Raw genomic sequence first — 21,030 nt, 5'->3', positions numbered from 1 at the left:
TTGTAATTTGCCTTTATAGCGTGGATCCTGGATGCTGGTCAACCAGTAGTCATCATCGTTCATCATTTTGGCAATGCGGGGGTCCCTTTTTAGGATCTGCAAGGCATAATCTGACATGTGGGCCAATGTTCCCGATGTCAATGATGCACTGCGAGTGCTGGGTGGAGGAGCACTTTCTGGCAAATCCACATCCCTCCAGTCACGCACAAACCCTGTACCAGACCTTGCCACGCCAACATTTTCACTTGCCCCACGAGATGCATCCTCCTCCCCTAAGTAATCATCACCATCATCATCCTCCTCCTCCTCTTCTTCCTCCACCTCGTCCAGGAGAGGTCCCTGAGCAGACAATGGCTGAATGTCATCAAGGATTCCCTTCTCCTCTTCGTCAACATTGGCTGCAGACGCCTGCTCCTTAAGGTGCGTCAAAGTTTGCATGAGCAGACGCATAAGTGGGATACTCATGCTTAGGATGGCGTCGTCTGCGCTTACCAGCCGTGTGCATTCCTCAAAACACTGAAGGACTTTACAGAGGTCTTTCAGCTTCGACCACTGCACACCTGTCAACTCCATGTCTGCTCTCAAAGTGCCTGGCCGTGTATCCTCCCACAAATGCATTATGGCCTGCCTCTGCTCGCACAGCCGCTCAACCATGTGCAGGGTGGAGTTCCACCTTGTTGCAATTCGATAATGAGGCGGTGGTTGGGAAGGTGGAGCAATCGCTGCAGCTTCTGCATACAAATGGAGTGTACAGGCGACCGGCGGATGTGCGCGCACAGTCTTTGCACCTTCTGGAGCAGGGCTGTTAACTCTGGATAATTGTTGAGGAAGCACTGCACCACCAGGTTCAAGGTGTGAGCCAAGCAAGGTATGTGGCTGAGTTTTGAAAGGGCTATGGCTGCCACAAAATTACGGCCGTTATCACTAACTACCTTGCCTGCCTCAAGATGTATACTGCCCAGCCATGACTCAGTTTGTCACTGAAAGTACTCGGCCAGCACCTCCGCGGTGTGTCTGTTGCCCAAACACATCATCTGCAACACAGCCTGCTGATGCTTTCCACTAGCTGCTCGATAGGGGGACACCTCGTGTGCAACAGTGGCAGCTGCAGATGGAGTGCTCGTATGACTGCGCTCTGTGGACGAGCTTTCGCTTCTGGAGGAGGAGGAGGAGGGTTGAACACCTACAGCCAACTGTTTCCTATACCGTGGGCTAGGCAGCACTGTCCCACCACCGCTGTCCCCTGTGGACAGTGCATCCACCACATTAACCCAGTGCGCAGTGATGGACACGTAACGGCCCTGGCCACACCGACTGGACCATGCATCTGTTGTGAGGTGCACCTTTCCACTCACTGACTGCTTGACTGCATGGACAATGCGGTCTTTCACATGATGGTGGAGGGCTGGGATGGCTTTGCGAGAGAAGAAGTGGCGACTGGGTAGGTCATAGCGTGGTACTGCATAGGCCATGAGTTCGCGGAAAGCTGCGCTTTCCACCATCCGATAGGGCATCATCTCTAACGAGATTAGTTTGGCAATGTGGGCGTTCAAACCCAGTGAACGCGGATGAGAGACTGAGTACTTTCTTGACCTACTCATAGTCTCTGGGAGGGTGAGCTGGACTTGAGAGCTGCATATGGTGGAACTAGCGGTGGACAGGGCGGACTGAGAGAGGGTTGATGATGGTGATGGAGTTGGTGTTCTTTCTGATGGCCTAGATTCAGTCTTTCGTTGATATAACAGTGGGATTCCCTGACTGCTTTGGCCTTGCGACGACACCTCAACATTTGCTGCTGTGCTAACCGGTGGGCTTACAGTGGGGGAAACAATGTAGCGTTGCTGACTACCTTCTTTGTGATCAGTTGCACATGTGGTATTGAGGTTTGGTGTTGTGTCCACGCTTGCAACTGCATGCTGGTTAAATGTCTAAGCATGCAACTGGTATTCAAATTTTTCAGATTTTTCCCTCATCTAAAGGTCTTTGCGCACTTCTTACAGATAACCTTGGCCTGATCATGAGGATTTTGTTCAAAAAAGTGCCACACTGCACTCTTCCTACTTTGGAAGACATTTTGCGGCCTAGCACGCTGTGCTATTTTGACCGTCTGGACAAGCTGTCCAGCAACTCTTTTGATTTTTGGAACCTGTCTTTGGAGTGCTCCGGGCCTGCCAGATAACAGTTGTTGCGATGTCGATGTCTGCTGTGGATGCTCCTCCTCCTCATCTGAGCTATTGGAAGCAGCACCCTCTTCCCCCAATGGATGCCAATCAGGGTCAACAACTGGGTCATCCATCACCTCCTCTTCAATGTCATGTGCACCTTCCTCTGTGTCACCATTGGTGGTATAGTATGCGGAAAGGGGCACCTGAGTCTCATCAGGGTCAGAATCTGGCTCATTACACTGCAAGGACAATGTAGTGCTCTGACTGAATGTACAAGCAGAATCATCTATCAGTGGCTGTGCATCAGTGCACTCCATGTCAGATTCATCTTGGCCTGGGTAATTCACCATTTCACTTGATAACCCAGGCATGGTATGTGAAAACAGCTCCATGGAGTAATCAGTTGTATGGCCTGCGTCATCCTTCAATCTTGGTTGGGGTGAAGGACACAAGGAAAGGTGTGGTTCACGAACATGACCCTCCAATGACGACTCAGTGCTTTTATTTTTTACAACTTCAGAAGAGGAGGCGATAGAGCTGGAGGCTGAGTCAGCAATGTAAGCCAAAACTTTTTCCTGATGCTCTGGCTTTAAAAGCGGTTTGCCAACTCCTAGAAAACTAAACCTTCGAGGCCTCGTGGAGCCAGATGATGACGCAGGCTCAACACCTTCTGCATTCGGTCCTATTTTGCTTTTGCCACTACCATCAGATCCACCACCAACACCATCATTACCAGCTGGCAACCCCACCCAATTCCACGGCCTCTTCCACCAGCCTTCCTCATTTTTGTGCACAAATTATATAGTAATTAGAGTTGAGCGATACCGTCCGATACTTCAAAGTATCGTATCGGATGGTATCGGCCGATCTTTAAAAAAAGTATCGGTATCGCCGATTCCGATACCGGAAGTCCCATTCAAGACTATGGGACTTCCGGTATCGGAATAAGAAAAACCCTTTCCTGCCCTCGTACAGCCTCTCTGGGGTCTGTACGGGCCTTTCGGGGGGCTGTGCCGGCCTGCCAGGGGGTCTGTGCAGGCTCCGGTGGTCTGTGCAGGCTCCGGGGGGCTGTGCCGGCCTGCCGGGGGGCTGTGCCGGCCTGCCGGGGGGCTGTGCAGGCTCCGGGGGGCTGTGCCGGCCTGCCGGGGGGCTGTGCCGGCCTGCCGGTGGTCTGTGCAGGCTCCGGGGGTCTGTGCAGGCATCGTCCGATGGGACTACAAGTGGGAATTTCCCACGCAGCAATGGCATAAAGTGAGACTAGGGACTTTTTTTTTTTTAAGTGGCGGAGGAATACAGTGCGGAAGGATACCTACCTTCCGTCATTGGATTCCTGCAGCCCGTAGAGAACGGCAGCATCATCTGATGCTGCCGTTCTCTACCCAAGATCGTCGTGGGACACACTCGTGGACTGCTTCGGATCGTGGGTGAGTATTTTTGTGGTTTGTTATGTTAATATTTATTCCGGAAAAGACAATGGCTTCGGGGAACAATGTGACAAGTATTGGTAAGTATGTTACTCTATGTTATATGTACTGTATGTCTATGTATGTATTGTATGAATGTATTGTATGTATGTAGTATATATGTGGTATGTATGTAGCATGTAGTATGTATGTAGTATGTATGTAGCATGCATGTAGCATGTAGTATGTATGTAGCATGCATGTAGTATATATGTAGTATGTATGTAGCATGCATGTAGTATATATGTAGCATGTATGTAGTATGTATGTGGTATGTATGTAGCATGTAGTATGTATGTAGCATGCATGTAGTATATATGTAGTATGTATGTAGCATGTAGTATGTATGTAGTATGTATGTAGTATGTATGTGGTATGTATGTGGCATGTAGTATGTATGTAGCATGCATGTAGTATGTATGTAGCATGCATGTAGTATGTATGTAGTATGTATGTAGTATGTAGCATGTATGTAGTATGTATGTGGTATGTATGTAGCATGTAGTATGTATGTAGCATGCATGTAGTATATATGTAGTATGTAGTATGTATGTAGTATGTATGTGGTATGTATGTAGCATGTAGTATGTATGTAGCATGCATGTAGCATGCATGTAGTATGTATGTAGCATGCATGTAGTATGTATGTAGCATGCATGTAGTATGTATGTAGTATGTATGTAGTATGTATGTAGCATGCAGTATGTATGTAGCATGTATGTAGTAGTATATATGTAGTATGTATGTAGCATGTAGTATGTATGTAGCATGCATGTAGTATGTATGTAGCATGTAGTATGTATGTAGCATGCATGTAGTATGTATGTAGCATGTATGTAGTATATATGTAGTATGTATGTAGCATGTAGTATGTATGTAGCATGCATGTAGTATGTATGTAGTATTTTTTTTTTTTTTTTTTTTAACATTTAACACATTAGCCGGATGATGGGACTACTACTGTCCCATCATTGGCTAATGTGTCAATCACTGTCATGGTAGCAGGCATCGCCCGATGGGACTTGTAGTCCCATCGGACGATGCTTGCACAGACCCCCGGACATCAGCACAGCCCCCCGGCAGGCCGGCACAGCCCCCCGGCAGGCCGGTACAGACCCCCACAGGGTGCACAGACCACCGGCAGGCCGGCACAGCCCCCCGGCAGGCCGGTACAGACCCCGGGCAGTCCACACAGCCCCCCGGCAGGCCGGCAGAGACCCCCGGAAGGCCCGAAATGACGGCGCATCATGATGCGCACACACCGCGCATCATGATGACGTCAGTCTGTCAATCAACTTTGAACTTCCGATTCCGATGCCGAATTCCGATATTGAAAAAATATCGGAAGTCGGTATCGGAATTCCGATACAGCAAGTATCGGCCGATACCCGATACTTGCGGTATCGGAATGCTCAACACTAATAGTAATGTAAAACAAGGTACAAGGTGTATATAGGACAGGGGAGACGTCGAATTTCTGAACACACTTGTGGACACTGTTGGATTGTGTGAGGCCCACTTCATATCACACCGCTATGTCACAGGCTCAATGTCGCAGGTGTGAAAAATGTCACTATAGGACAGGGGAGATGTAGAATTTCTGAACTCACTTGTGGACACTGTTGTGTGAGGCCCAGTTAATATCACACCGCTATGTCACAGGCTCAATGTCGCAGGTGTGAAAAATGTCACTATAGGACAGGGGAGATGTAGAATTTCTGAACACACTTGTGGACACTGTTGGATTGTGTGAGGCCCAGTGAATATCACACCTCTATGTCACAGGCTCAATGTCGCAGGTGTGAAAAATGTCACTATAGGACAGGGGAGATTTAGAATTTCTGAACACACTTGTGGACACTGTTGTGTGAGGCCCAGTTAATATCACACCGCTATGTCACAGGCTCAATGTCGCAGGTGTGAAAAATGTCACTATAGGACAGGGGAGATGTAGAATTTCTGAACACACTTGTGGACACTGTTGGATTGTGTGAGGCCCAGTGAATATCACACCTCTATGTCACAGGCAGAAATTGGCTAGTGTATGACAAACTACAAGGTGTATATAGAATTGGGCAGAATAGGAATCTCCCTAGAGTGTAGGTCTGTAAGAATGAAACATGTCCTCGACTTATCCTTACAGAGTGACACACAGATAGCTTCACTGTGGCCGTGATAACAGCCATTACACGGTACTGAGAGAGGAGCGTGCACGTACACCGCTGTCCGGTGTCCATAAAATTGTCAAGCTCCGTGTTTTTTAAGTATACGGACTGACACACGCTGTCTCTCTATAGTTTTGAATGTGATCAAACAGCAAATATACTTAACTGTTTGAAAAGCAGACAAAACTAGAAGGTGGAGGTCTGTAAGAACGGAACATGTCCTCGACTTATTCTTACAGCTATCAGGAAGCCTTATAAGGCAGCCTAACAACCAACACAGCTGATCCAGCAAAATATAGCCTCCACTTGCACTGCACACACAGTGACTGGTGTGTTGTACAGGCAAAATCGCTAGCAGCAGAAGCAGTTTTTGGTGTCTTCTTCCCTGCCTAACGCTCTCCCTACAGAATCAGCAGCAGCAGCAGCTCTCCCTATTCTGAGATCAGCATGAGTAACATGGCGGTCGGCGTGCACACCCTTTTATACCCCCTGTGACGCCCCCCAAAGCAAGCCAATCACTTGCATGCCCTTCTCAAAGATGGTGGTGACCCCTGCCTATGTCATCACGTTGCCCAGAGTGTCCGTGGATCCTGATTGGCTGAAAAAGGGCGGAAAACAAACTTTTGAAACGCGACTTTGACGCTAAAGTCGCCGAGCTCGTGGCCGACCTCACCTTAGGGTCGGGTTTCGTTTCATGAAACCCGACTTTACCAAAAGTCGGCGACTTTTGAAATTTTTCAACCCGTTTCGCTCAACTCTAGTCACTATATTAACCCGTGTTCAAAAATTCAAAGAGGAACTATAGGGTTAACCAAAATCAGAGTGTGTAGCAAGATAAGAAATACACCTCCCCTCCCATATACTTTACTACCCAAGGCAGCAGGCAGATAGAATAATGACGAACATGCTCATTGAGTACAAATAACCATCATGCATAAAAATGGTGTAGGAGGACCAGGGATTGCTCCCATAACCTGACGCGTGTCGTCACAACTGTGACTTCATCAGGGGAACATTGAGGTGATGTAGTGAATTGGCCTCCAGAGGCAGTCTCGGCGTTTCAGGAGCTTAAGTGGAGATTCACTTCTGCTCTGGTTCTGCGGCAACCTGATGTTTCACTCCCATTTCAGGTATAGGTAGATGCTTCTGAGATTGGTGCAGGAGCCGTTTTGTCTCAAAGGGATCCGGTAACCTCTAAGATGAATCCTTGTGCCCTCTTTTCTCAAAAAATTTCCCCATCTGAATGTAACTATGACGTGGGGAATCGGGAGTTGTTGGCCATGAAGTGGGCATTTGAAGAGTGGAGACATTGATTGGAGCGAGCTAGACATCAAGTTGTGGTCCTTACCGACCACAAGAATTTGACTTATCTTGAATCAGCCAAGCACTTGAATCCTAGACAAGCTAGGTGGGCCTTGTTTTTCATGCATTTTAATTTTGTGGTCACCTTTCTTCCGGGCACTAAGAATGTTAAGGCGGACGCCCTTTCTAGGAGTTTCTTTGCGGATTCTATTGATGTGACCGAGCCTACTACCACTCTAGGTGAGGGTGTGGTTCTTTCCGCCATTTCACCCGATTTGAGACTTGCCCTGGAGGAATTTCAGGAGGACAAACCTGAACGATGCCCTGTGGGGAAATTGTATGTCCCTGACCAGTGGAGGAAAAGAGTGATGGCTGAAATTCATTGCTCCGCACTGGCTGGTCATCCGGGTATTTATGGTACCAGAGATTTGGTGAGTCGGTCTTTTGGTGGCCTGCCTTATCTCGTGATGTCAGGAATTTTGTGCAGTCCTGTGGGACTTGTTCCAGGTCCAAGTCCTGTTCTCGTTCTAGTGGTTTGTTGATGCCCCTACCGGTGCCCAGCAGGCCATAGACCCATATTTCAATGGATTTTATTTCTGATCTCCCTGTCTTTCAGAGAATGACTGCTATCTGGGTGATTTGTGATAGATTTTCCAAGATGGTCCATCTTGTACAACTCCCGAAGTTGCCATCTTCTTCTGAGTTGGTGCCCCTGTTTTTACAACAGGTGGTTCATATGCACGGAATTCCTGAGAACATTGTGTCAGACAGAGGAGTCCAGTTTGTTTCCAGATTTTGGAGGGCCTTTTGTTCTAAACTGAAAATTCAGCTATCTTTCACCTCTGCATTTCATCCTCAGACCAATGGACAAACTGAGAGAACAAACCAGAATTTGGAATCCTATTTGAGATGTTTCATATCTGCTGATCAGGATGACTAGGTCTCATTTCTGCCCTTGGCTGAATTCGCTCTAAACAATAGAGCTAGTTCCGCCACTTTGATGTCTTCGTTTTTCTGTAATTTTGGTTTTCATCCTCGATTTTCTTTGGGGCAGGTGGAGGCTTCTGCTTGCCCAAGTGTGGATTCTGTGGTGGACAAAATGCAGCAGATTTGGGACCAAGTAGTGGACAAGTTGCCCCACTCTCAGGAAAAGGCCCAACGGTTTTCCAACCGGCAAAGGACCTTTGGTTCCCTGGTTTGATTGTCCTCAAAAAATATTCCGATGAAGGTTGCGTTTCCAAAATTCAAGCCAAGGTTCATTGGACCTTATAAGATTTTGGAAATCCTTAACCCTGTCTCTTTCCATTTGGCTCTTCCAGGTACGTTCAAGATTCATAATGTTTTTCACAAATCATTGTTGAAAAGGTTTGTGGAGCCAGTAGTTCCTGTGGCGGCGCCCCCTGACCCTGTATTGGTTGAGGGTAATTTGGAGTATGAGGTAGAGAAAATATTGGACTCTCGTCTGGCTAGACGGAGACTCCAGTACTTGGTCAAGTGGAGGGGTTATGGCCAGGAAGATAATTCTTGGGTCTCTGCTTCTGATATTCATGCCGAGAGATTGGTTCGTGCTTTTGACCGGGCCCATCGTGATCGGCCTGGTGGTGTGGATGATGGTTCGGTGACCCCTTCTCAAGGGGGGCTACTGTTGTGAACTCTATTAATCCGACTTTTGAGGCAAGGCTCCCTCTGGTGGATTCTGCTGGTAGTGGAGCTGGTCAACATGGTGTTAATCCAACAGCTGCAGAGGATGATTGGAGGAGCGGTGTAGTGACTGGGAGTACATAAGCGAGCAGATTTCTCTCAGTGGCTGCTGTTGATACTCCTTTCTTTGCTTATTGAGGATATCTGTCTCCTGCCTGATCCTGCATTTTCCAGCTAAGTGTCATTTGCTAAACCTTTGCATCTGATTTTGCCTTGCTGTCAGGGGTCAGCTTGCTCCCCCTGGGGCTGCTGGCTCCTGCCCTGTATTTTGGTATCTTGTGTTTGTTTGTTCAGTCTCCTGCTGTATTAGCCTGCTGCTAGCTGCCAGTTCACACCTGAGTGCTGATATAGTGGGGGCGAGGTTGTGCAAACCTCAGTGCTTTTGTACATCAGTCGTGTTGGAATTTTTAGGGTTTTTGTGTGATTGCAGACATTGCCTTTTCTGTCCTGTGCTTTCTAGTCAGTGTGGGCCCCATCATTTGCTCAGTCTATTTTCGTTCTGTGTCTGTTCTTCATCTTGCCTCACCGACAATATATGTTTGGGGGCTGTCTATTCCTTTGGGGATCTGCTCCGGGGCAGTTTAGATTTCACCTTTCTGTCTTTAGGCTTAGTTAGTCCTCCGGCTGTGACGAAGTGTCTAGGGCAGCGTAGGAATGCTCCCCGGCTACTGCTAGTTGTGTTGTTAAGATCAGGGGTCTGCAATCCACTGAGTGACCAACCTCTCTGGTGTTCTGGTGGCATAGCCTATTGCATTCGCCTCCTCGCTTACCCATTCATAACAGTCTGGGTAAACTTGAACACTCTCTTTACTTAATACTTCACACGTTACATCCACAGTTGGCTCATCATGATATTCATTTGGTTCCTCATCTTTCCCTGCTTGGCTGTCACTTCTGTGCAGTACCGTCCTAGACTGCTCCCCGGTTCCTTCCTGGCCTAACCTCACCATGATGACAATTCCTTCTGTCTGTTTCGCCCCAGACTTGAAATCATCAGTCACCAGGTTTGGTTGCCGCTGGTAAAGCATCCAACCCATCTGTACCGAACTCGCCGAAGCTCCAACTTCCTTCATCTCCTCAGTCCAACCGACTACTGCCCTAAAAGCATCTGCCTAGATGATAAGTCACCACATCTTTCCTTGCCTGCACTTGCCCACTGCTATGACACACAGTTGCTGTGGGTAACATGGGCTGCAGCACTTTAACGTTATGTGGTTGCCGAGCTGTCCGGGCCTATAGCCCATGTGGACACTTTGGCACCCTGGCCCCGTCTGATCTAATTTCCTAGAAACTTCTCTCTTACTACACGGTATCCCCTCCTACACTTAACCCTCTATGAACATCCTATAAACTATGTGCCGTATTTGTGCCCATTTTCGCCATTCCTCAACCGCTGCTGATGGTCTTGCAGCACTTCAAAAGCAATTTAATTTTCCAAACCACAGACTCATTCGTGACCTGCCAACACAGTGGAACTCAACATATCATATGTTGGCAAGGGTAAGTGAGCAGCAGAGGGCACTTGCTGAATACCAGCTTAAACATGCCCGTCACACTGAGACTCAGCCAAGACACATAACAACTGTCGAGTGGGTATGGATCGCTGATATCTGTGAGGTGCTTGATAAGTTTGAGTACTGCACCAAGCTTGTGAGTGGTGATCAGGTTATTATCAGCGTAACCATCCCTATGCTATGTCTGCTGAAAAAATCGCTGCAGAATCAAAAAATGGATTCTTTGCGTGCCCAGCAGCTGGATATGGAGCAAGATTTCACAATGGGTAATCCTACCCAGCCCACCCAATACCATCAGGTAACATTGGGGGATGAAGATGATGATGAAGAAATTGAGGAGGGAGAGGACTTCTTTTTCAGTGGTACCGAGGGGACACCTCATGCTACAGAGGGGAATCCCAACCCCAGCTTCATGTCTGTCCAGCATGGGTGGGCTGGAGAGGAGGAGGTGAAGGAGGACAATCAGTGTGAGGAGAGGATGGGTATTGTTCCTCCTTCTGGGGTCACAGAAGATTTGCCTCTTTGCAGCTTGGCACACATGGCACACTTCATATCTGACTGTCTGTGCCAAGACCCTCGCGTAATCCACATTTTCAATAGCAACCTATACTGGTTGTCCACCTTTCTAGACCCACGGTACAAGGACAAATTTCCTTTGCTACTGTTGCAGTCACCAAGGGGTTTCACAATGGAATTCTTCAAGAAGGCTGTTGTCGATCATTTGATGGCAACAGCACCCTCAGACACCACTGCTAGCACAGGTACCAGCTCTGTGCAACAGCATGCATTAAAGGGGAGAGACACGCCAAGCAGGTCCAAAAGAGGTAGTGGTAAAATGTCCACAAACTGGGCCATCTTCAATAAACCGGCTCATCACCAAGGACTAGCTGGAACAGTAGCAATGTCAAGGAGGGAAAAGTTGAACAAGATGGTCAACAACTATCTAAGTGACCATACATGCGTCCTTCCAGACGCTTCTGTACCGTTTAATTACTGGGTAGCCAAGCTGCATTGTTGGCCCGACCTCTCCTTCTATGCCTTGGAGGTGCTGGCTTGCCCTGCTGCTAGTGTGATGTCAGAGCGTGTTTTCAGTGCCGCTGGGGCAATCATCACAAATACACGCACACGGTTGACTACAGAGAATGCAGACAGGCTGACTCTGATAAAATTTAACAAGGACTGGATTTTGCAACAGTATTTAAGCCCTACAGATGACAATATCCCAACCTAAAGTCACCCAAAACGTTATTTTTAAAAAAATTGGTGATCACATTCATCCCTTCCCATGCAAGCCTCTTCTATTCTTCTTACACATGTTTTCAAATCCTGCTTCTGCCACATGTACATCATGGTCAATAAGCTAAAAATAATGTTATGCTAATTAATATTTCCCATCGGAGGCACTTGTGGTGAGAGTGAGACCCTTCTTCCTTCATCAACCATGCTATCATGCCCCTTGGGCTAATTTTTTGGAGACACTATGGCTATGCCTGGACACTGGGCACTGCAACCTCTATGCTAGTAGTCCTAGCTTCATCATAATTGTTTGGCCCTTCAGACCTGTCTTGCTTCCTTCATCAACTATGATACAGCCCCTTGGGCTAATTTTTGGAGACACTATGGCTATGCCTGGACACTAGACACTGCAACTACTATGCTACTAGTCCTAACTGCTTCATCATTGTTTGGCCCATCAGACCTGCCTTGCTTTCTTCATCAACCATGATACAGCCCCTAGGGCTAATGTTGTGAAGACACTATGTCTATGCCTACACATTGGCCAGTGGCAGTGGAACAACAAGGACAGTAATCCAAGCTTTATTATTGTGAATCCCTTGTGATGATGATGATGGGTGGCTTCTTCCTGCGTTAACCATCACACAGCCCCTAGGGTAGATCGCTTTCCTTACACCACTTACACACTTAGCTGTCAAAAGATCGCCTCCATCATCACTCGCTCTTACGGCACTTCTGAGATATCACTGCTGGCACTGCGTAAGTGGCGTACGAGTCCCGCTCTGCCGGCAAGAAACCACTGTACTTCAAATAGTGTTTGTACATTCTAGTGAAGCAGTGGTGTAAAACCACTCGTGCAGCGCCTGACCAGGTGCCCCCATGTTTTATACATTTGTTTACAGCATACATTTTTTTAACATTTACACATTTTTTTGCGTTTTCCTCGGCCCCCAGACGGCTTTGTAGGGTCCAACAGACAATTACTCTCATTTTCCATTGACTATCATTAGACTCGCTAATCGTACCGAATACCCAAGTATTAGGCCGGAGTCACACTACAGCGAGATACGGCCAAATCTCACAGGTTAAAAACAAGCTCTGGCACCGGCACTCCGGAGCAGAGCGTGCAGCTCCATGTATTGCTGTGCGGCTGCACGCTCCGCTCCGGAGTGCCGGCGCCAGAGCTTGGTTTTAACCTGCGAGACTCAGCCGTATCTCGCTGTGTGTGATCCCGGCCTTATGGTATACTCGGTACGAGTATAACGAGTCCGAAACTTCACTACTTGCTCATCCCTACTTCTAAACAGACAGCAGGATTTCATACCACGCAATATCACAGCAGAAAATTCCAAAAAATACAAGTGAACTTTCATTTGGGTGCTAATTTTACACTGAACGAAATAGAGCCAGGGGCAGTGATAAAAATGCACTATCTACGGGAAAAAGAAAACACTAAAATAACCTAGTAAGCAAACAACGATAAGTTGTAGAAGTGAAAAAAGGAGGTATGATGCTGTATGGCAGCAAAAGAGCAAATTTATGGTGTTTACAGATCCTTAGTGAATCTAATGGCGACAACCAGAGGAGTGCTGCTCATTCTTATGGCTCGGTTTTTCTGCAGGCATAGTGGGTTTGCGCCGGTAGACTGCCCATAGGAAACCACCTGCTAAGGGACAAAAAAATCAACATTTATACACTATACATTGGGTGTGTGAAGGGGGAGGGTTGTTGCAGCTGATGGCACTGATCAAGAGAGCAACAATCGCAGTCACAGAAGGTGCAACCTTGGCTGGGTCCATTGAGGAAGGGGTCTGACGACACCAGCATACCTTTTTTCTGTATGTGTGTCCTTCAACGCACATTCAGTTGAAATGTATAGTGACTCAAAGAACCTCCTGCCCCCTGCTTCTCAGTAGCTATTCAAGCCACCAGCCAGTCAGAGTCCAGCAGCTGAAATAGACATGCCCGTTGGTGGTGGCGCATGTCATCACTGCAATGCATGGCATCGACCCCAAACCAGCTGTGGAGCATGAAGAGGACACTGCTCATTGTGGGAAGGTGGACAGGAAAGAGGCACCATTTTTTATGTGTTGCAGAAGAACAGTGTACATTATTGAAGGAGGGGGCAAGGGCAAGGGGCATTATTAAAGGAAGGGGACAATATGGATAATATTATTAAAAAGAAGGGTCATGATGGGGAAGATTGTTAAAGAAAGGGTCCAAGATGGGGAACATTATTAAGGGAAGAGGCCAGGATGGTGGAATATACTAAACAAAGGGGCTATTATGGGGGACATTATTACAGGACAGGAGAAATTATTATAGGATGGGGTACATCATTACAAGATGGGTGACAATCTATGGGGATCAGAATGAAGAACATACCGTACATTATTTATTCACGGTAGCAAATGGGGTCATTATTACTGTAAAAAAAAAATAAGCTCGGCACCAGGACCAGTACGCTAGTATTAAGGCCGGGGTCACACTGGCGAGGAATACGGCCGAGTGAGAGGCGCTAAAAGCACGCATTAGACACGGACCAATAATTCTCTATGGGGTCACTAGCACCAGCCGTATATTTCTCATCCGTATTCTACGGTCCGTGCCAATCGCAGCATGCTGCGATTGTCAGCGTACTACGGCCATAGTACGCCAATGCAAGTCTATGGGTGCGCAAAAAATACGGATTACACACGGACCACACATGTGACTTGCGAGAAATACGCACCCGGTGTCTTTTAGCAAAGCCGGCAATTCAGTGCGCTATACAGTAAACTCACACTGACAGGTTTAATAAAGAAACGAAAGAATAGATATAGACACATAGAATACATATATATATATACATGCATTCTATGTGTCTATATCTATTATTTCGTTTCTGTTAGAAACCCTGTCATAGGGCTCCATTATATGTCCATTTTGCAAGCCTGCCAGAAAATCTCGCCATACGGATTACATACGGATGCTGACATGCGCAAAATACGCGACCACACCTTGATTACGGATGACATACGGATCACCGTTTAGGGGCCATTCATCCGTATTACGCATGTAAAATACTGACCGTATTTTGCGTCGGTTAGTGTGACCCCGGCCTTAGTGTGCATTGCTGATCATCTCCATGGAAATCCGGTGGAGAAACAAGGAACTCAGGTGTTACCAGAAAAAGCAGTGCAGCAAAATGTCCAGAGAAAAATAAAGGGCAGCACTCATTGTTCCTGTTGCAATCCTTTATTCAAAGTGATTAAAATATGGTGGCGGGAGATATGTGCAGAGACAACAGTGGATTACAGGCATTTTGCGCTGTGTGCGCTTTACGGGTCCAAAGGTGAGGGAGAAGTGACGAGACACTGAATAAAAAAAGGATCAACCCACCTGATTACATCAAGTGTTGCTACAAAGCGCAAATGGCCTCATCTGTCCGGATAAACAAAAGACAAAAAAGGTTAAAAACATTCACCAAAACAATAGTGGCCGAATGGTTTTGCCGATATAGATAAAAACACATGGACAGAAGATGACGTAACAATAGATCGGGGGAGGAGATGAAATCATGGAACCTGTGTGTAATATTGCCTATCTACAGAATGTGAGAGGTGACATGGTAGGGACAAAAAGTGCAAGTCCTGCAATTATGATTACCTATTGCTCTAAAGCCAGGTAACCAATTATTGGATCTTGTTTTAAACCAATTGTGGACTAAAATATCTTTGAGGTTTGTGCTTCTTCTTGAAGATATTAATGGTTTACGTGCCACTATGTCTGCGATGTCATCATCTTTCTCCGAAATGTGCCAGTTTTTATTGATGGCCGCTCTGATCTCTCTGTCCATGGACCCAAATTTAAAGCTAAAAATGAATCTCTTTTCACCCCTTCCCTGGAGCTTAAATTCTCCTGTAGCAGAGACTTCTAGTGTGCGCTTCTACGGGTCCAGAGGTGAGGGAGCTTTAGTGAGAGCGCGCTTCAAAAAGGGGTTCCTAGGAATAGATTCGAGGAATTTATTTTTTTTAATGCTGAAGCTTGTTTCAAAAAACGATCAGCCAATACCAAAAAAACTCATCTTTACAGCTGGTTTTTAAGACCGAGAAGGGTCAACAGCAGCCTTTTCTGAAACAAGCCTCAGCATTAAAAAAAAGATCTTGCGCTGACGGGCACAGGCCTGATTGGTTTAACCCCCTAGTGACCACCAATACGTCTTTTTACTGAACTGAGATATGAGAGAATAGCATCCTCATACAGATGACAATCCATCAGCTGTCAGCTGTGCACTATAACTGACAACTTTCTAAATCAGCCACTATCAGTGTTGGCACCAACCATAGCTGTTTAACCAGTTAAATGCTGCTTTCAATAGTGACTACAGCATCTAGATAGTTAACCGAGTGCGGAGACTCCCTCTTTAACCCAATTGGCACCATGAGATCTTGATTGTGTGGTCCTGATGCTTGCCATGGCAGTTCATGATCATGATCAAAAGAATGCCTTAAGAGTAGAGTTGAGCGAAACGGGTCGAAAAAATTCAAAAGTCGCTGACTTTCGCCAAAGTCGGGTTTCATGAAACGAAACCCAACCTTAGCGTGAGGTCGGCCACGAGGTTGGCGACCAGAGTGCCAAAGTCGCGTTTCAAATGATGCTTTAGCGCGCTTTTTCAGCCAATCAGGAAGAACGGACACTGTGGGCAATGTGATGACATAGGCAGCGGTCACCACCATCTTTGAGAAGGGCATGCAAGTGATTGGCTTGCTTTGTGTGGCATCACAGGGGGTATAAAAGGGCGTGCACGCCGACCACCATCTTACTTATGCTGATAACAGAATAGGGAGAGCTGCTGCTGCTGATTCTGTAGGGAGAGCGTTAGGAAGTCCAAAAGAAAAAAAAGCTGCTTCTGCTGATAGTACTTTTCACTGTAGTTAGTGTGCAGTGAAAGGTGAAGATTTTTGCTTTTGTGCAGCAGCGCTGGTGGTGATTAGGCTGCCTTTTAAGGCTACCTGCTTTGCTGTGTGCACACTGGTGTTCAAACTGCTTTTTTAAAAGCAATCCCAATTTTATTGTTTCATCCTGGTGAGGTACTGAGCGTTCATTTTTTCACACACCGTACAGTGGTGTACGCTCCTCACACAGTACGGTGTACCGGCTGTTATCACGGCCAAATTGAAGCTATCTGTGTGTGACTCTGTAAGGAAAAGCCGAGGAGTTTGTCCGTTCTTACAGACCTACATCTTAGAGTTTTGTCCGTTTTTCAAACAGTTTCGCATATCTGCTGTTTGATTACATTCAAAACTAGAGAGAGACTGCATGTGTCAGTCCATATACAAAAACACGGAGCTTGACAATCTGTGTGTGACTCTGTAAGGAAAAGCCGAGGAGTTTGTCCGTTCTTACAGACCTACACCTTAGAGTTTTGTCCGTTTTTCAAACAGTTTTGTATATCTACTGTTTGATTACATTCAAAACTAGAGAGAGCGTGTGTCAGTCCGTTTACAAAAACACGGAGCTTGACAATTTTACATACACACACCGTACAGCGGTGTACGTGTACGCTCCTCACACAGTACCGTGTACCGGCTGCTATCACGGCCAAATTGAAGCTATCTGTGTGTGGCTCTGTAAGGAAAAGCCGAGGAGTTTGTCCGTTCTTACAGACCTACACCTTAGAGTTTTGTCCGTTTTTCAAACAGTTTCGTATATCTGCTGTTTGATTACATTCAAAACTAGAGAGAGACAGCGTGCGTCAGTCCACATACAAAAACACGGAGCTTGACAATTTTACATACACACACCGTACAGCGGTGTACGTGTACGCTCCTCACACAGTACCGTGTACCGGCTGGTATCACTGCCAAACTGAAGCTATCTGGGTGTGACTCTGTATGAAAAAGCCGAGGAGTTTGTCCGTTCTTACAGACCTACACTCTAGGGAGATTCCAATTCTGCCCAATTCTGTATACACCTTGTAGTTTGTCATACACTAAGCAATTTCTGCCTGTTTCATTGCGGTGTAATATACACAGGGCCTGACTGAATACAACTGTGTCCTGAAGTCTGTAGAGAGATTCCAATTCTCCCCAGTCCTCTATACACCTTTTTTACACCATCCAGAATCAGCCTGTTAATTTGAGGTATAATATACCCAGGGCCTGACAGACTCCAACTGTGTCCTGAAGTCTGTAGAGAGATTCCATTTCTCCCCATTCCTCTATACACCTCTTTTACACCATCCAGAATCAGCCTGCTACTTTGAGGTGTAATATACCCAGGGCCTGACAGAATCCAACTGTGTCCTGAAGTCTGTAGAGAGATTCAAATACTCCCCATTACTATATACACCTTGTACCTTGTTTTACAGTACCATATAGTTGGTGGTATTTTGGGTACATTTTCCCCAAAAATGAGGAAGTGTGGTGGAAGAGTCCGTGGAAGTGGGCGGGGGTTGGCAGCTGGTAATGATGGTGTTGGTGGTGGATCTGCTGGTAGTGGCAAAATAGCACCAAATGCAGGAGGTGTTGAGCCTGCGTCATCGTCTGGCTCCACAAGGCCTCGAAGGCTCCCTTTTCTGGGAGGGAGTAGGTAAACCGCTTTTAAAGCCGGAGCTTCAGGAACAAGTTTTGGCTTACATTGCTGACTCAGCCTCCAGCTCTATCGCCTCCTCTTCTGAAGTTTTAAAAAATAAAAGCACTGAGTCGTCATTGGAGGCTCATGGTCATGAACCACACCTTTCCTTGTGTCCTTCACCCCAACCAAAATTGAAGGATGCGGCAGGCCACACTACAGATTACTCTATGGAGCTGTTTTCACATACCATGCCTGGGTTATCAAGTCAAATCGTGAATTATCCAGGCCAAGATGAATCTGACATGGAGTGCACTGATGCACAGCCACTGCTAGATTTATCTGCTGGTACATTCACTCAGAGCACTACATTGTCCTCGCAGTGTACTGAGCCAGAATCTGACCCTGATGAAACTCACGTGCCCCTTCCCGCATACTATACCACCATACACGGTGACACACAGGAAGGTGCACATGACATTGAAGAGGAGGTGATGGATGACCCAGTTGTTGACCCAGATTGGCATCCATTGGGGGAAGAGGGTGTCGCTGCCAATAGCTCAGAAGAGGAGGAGGAGCATCCGCAGCAGGCATCGACATCGCAACAGCTGTTATCTGGCAGGCCCGGAGCAATCCAAAAACGGGTTACAAAAACCAAAAGAGTTGCAGGACAGCTTGGCCAGGCGGTCAAAATAGCACAGCGTGCAAGGCCTCAAAATGTCTTCCATAGTAGGAAGAGTGCAGTGTGGCACTTTTTTGAACAAAATCCTAATGATCAGGCAAAGGTTATCTGTAAGAAGTGCGCAAAGACCTTTAGCCGAGGGAAAAATCTGAGAAATTTGAATACCAGTTGCATGCTTAGGCTACTTTCACACATCAGGTTTTCGGCGTCAGGCGCGATCCGGCGTCGTGCCGGAATGCCGGATCCGGCAAATGTTTTGTAAAACCTGAAGTGCCGGATCCGGTTTTCTGCCGGATCCGTCTTGTTCTTGACAGACAAAACCGGATCCGTCTCATCCGGTTCACCCGTTTTTCTATCCGTTTTTCTATCCGTTTTTCGACGGATTACGCCGGATCCGGTTTTTAAAATTGACCCTTGTGGCCTTCCGAACGGGATTGGCTACTGGAAAACTAGATATAGCATGTTCCTACAGCCCTTCTTTGACAGGTTGTAGAGAAGAAAGTGCAGGTTAGAGAGAAGAGCAAGTCACTGGCGAAGATGGATGTTGTCATTGGAAATATTACCACTAGAAGTTCTGTGACGGTTTCAGGGACAATTTTCCACTATACTTTATGTCACCTCAAGGCAGAGTACACTGGGATGACAGAGTGTGAGAGATTTTTGCCCTAAACTTGTGTACCTTCTGGACCAACAGTATATACCTTTGCCAACCAAAGTTGGCTATCTTGTCATGGTCTTACTATTTTTACCTTTAGGCCACAGGTGTGTACCTGGTTGTGTTTTATGCAAAGTATTTCACCTTTTAACAAAAGTTGTGTACATTTGTAGGAAATCAACAACAATAAACACAACTTTTTCGGTGAAATACTTTGCTTCAAACACAACCAGGAACACAACTGTGGCAAAAAGCTAAAATTTACCCACAGTTATACCTGGTTTTGAATACCTTTTTACCTTTGAAATACCCTGTATTTAACCTTTTTTTAAAACATAGTTCGCCGCAGAAAGAAATGACAGACAACCATTGTGAAACGATAATTTAACTTTTATTTAAATTTATTTTTTTTTTGTAAAATGTTTTTAAAGTGCAAAAAACTTTTTTAATAAAGGTTTTAAACCCAATGGGCATTTTTATTACAAAAAACACACATTACAATTCTGTGTACTGTGGGGTGGAAATACTGCTGGAGGGGCTGCGGGACACTTCGACACTGGGTGTGTGGAGAGAGGACTGGGATCGTGGTGGGGAAGGAACAGTTAGAGGTGAATGTGTGGAAAAAACTACAGAATGGGTGGACATGTGGGAAGCAGAAGAGGTGGTGGGTGGTGGAGTGGAGGGTTGGGCAGGGACTGTAGGAGCAGATGATGTTGATGGAAAGTTGTATGGGGAAGGAGTTTGGTACGGGGAAGGAGTTTGGTACGGGGCAGGTTGCTGGAAGTGGGGAGATGACTGGTACTGGGGAGGTTGCTGGTACTGGGCAGGTTGCTGGTATGTAGTAGGAGGGGGAGGATGGAAAGTGGCTGGAGGGGGTGCAGATGTAATAGGAGGGGGAGGATGGAAAGTGGCTGGAGGGGGTGCAGGTGGAGGAACTACAGTGGTGGGAGGTGGAGGTTGGGAGGTAACCTGCTGTAGAGCACCGTGGCACGAATGCATTACATGCATCTGCTGGGTAGGAGATAGTGTTGCCATGCGCTCCACAACAGACCTGAAAAAGGTGTGGTTTGGCGAAGATCTTGCTTCTGAATGCATGGTTTGCAGAAGTGTCTTCACCTCCAGAATGCTGGAGTTGATCTGCTGAAAGCCTGCGGAGATTTGCTCTGACAAGACTTTGAGACAGTTCTGGAAAGATGCATTCAGATGCAATAACTCTTGCGCATAACTCTTTTCCTGACCCCTCTGCCGCTGCCGCCCAGTACCCGCAGGTGTACTAGAGGCGGCAGGGGCAGAAGGGTGGGGTAAAGGGAAAGCGATCTCCTCACCAGCAGCTTCATGTAATGTAGGCGGCCACGATGCTCCTGTGCTGGTGGATGGGACAGATGGGTCGAATGTGTGGGAAGGCTGGGAAGGTGCAGATGTACCGGGGCGGTCGAAGTGTCCCTCGGTGCCGGTCTCCTCAGGGATCGCCTCAGAAGGGTCCAATCGTGCAGGCTCCCGAGTGCTGCTCACCGTGCTGTGGAATAAAGAGAAAAAAAAACAATTAAAATACTGACATGGTATGGCCCTGGCTGAAAAAAAAAAGTTACATC

The sequence above is a fragment of the Dendrobates tinctorius genome, unplaced genomic scaffold (genome assembly GCF_039654945.1).
Source record: "Dendrobates tinctorius isolate UK_male_01 unplaced genomic scaffold, ASM3965494v1 ptg000060l, whole genome shotgun sequence".
NCBI classification, from domain to species: domain Eukaryota; kingdom Metazoa; phylum Chordata; class Amphibia; order Anura; family Dendrobatidae; genus Dendrobates; species Dendrobates tinctorius.
This window is presented reverse-complemented; position numbering follows the sequence as displayed.